The 260-nt window shown below is 58.1% G+C and overlaps 1 protein-coding gene across 1 annotated transcript in view; it reads left to right on the top strand.

The window, feature by feature from the left end:
- ANKRD31 (ankyrin repeat domain 31) overlaps positions 1–260 on the top strand; it is a 161125-nt gene that overhangs the window by 12583 nt on the left and 148282 nt on the right.

Below are 260 nucleotides of genomic sequence, written 5' to 3'. Positions count from 1 at the left end.
GAAACCAGCCACTAGATCCCCCCTCAGCCTTCTCTTGTGGAGGCTGAACAGGTTCAGGTCCCTTAACCTCTCCTCGTAGGGCCTGCCCTGATGACTCCTGATCATGCGGGTGGCCCTCCTCTGGACCCTCTCCATGTTGTCCACATCCCTCCTGAAGTGCGGCGCCCAGAACTGGATGCAGTACTCCAACTGCGGCCTGATGAGTGGCGTATAGAGGGGGAGGATCACCTCCTTGGACCTGCTCAAGATGCATCTGTGTA

This window comes from Alligator sinensis, unplaced genomic scaffold (genome assembly GCF_000455745.1).
Source record: "Alligator sinensis unplaced genomic scaffold, ASM45574v1 scaffold290_1, whole genome shotgun sequence".
Taxonomy (NCBI): Eukaryota; Metazoa; Chordata; order Crocodylia; family Alligatoridae; genus Alligator; species Alligator sinensis.
This window is presented reverse-complemented; position numbering and strand designations above follow the sequence as displayed.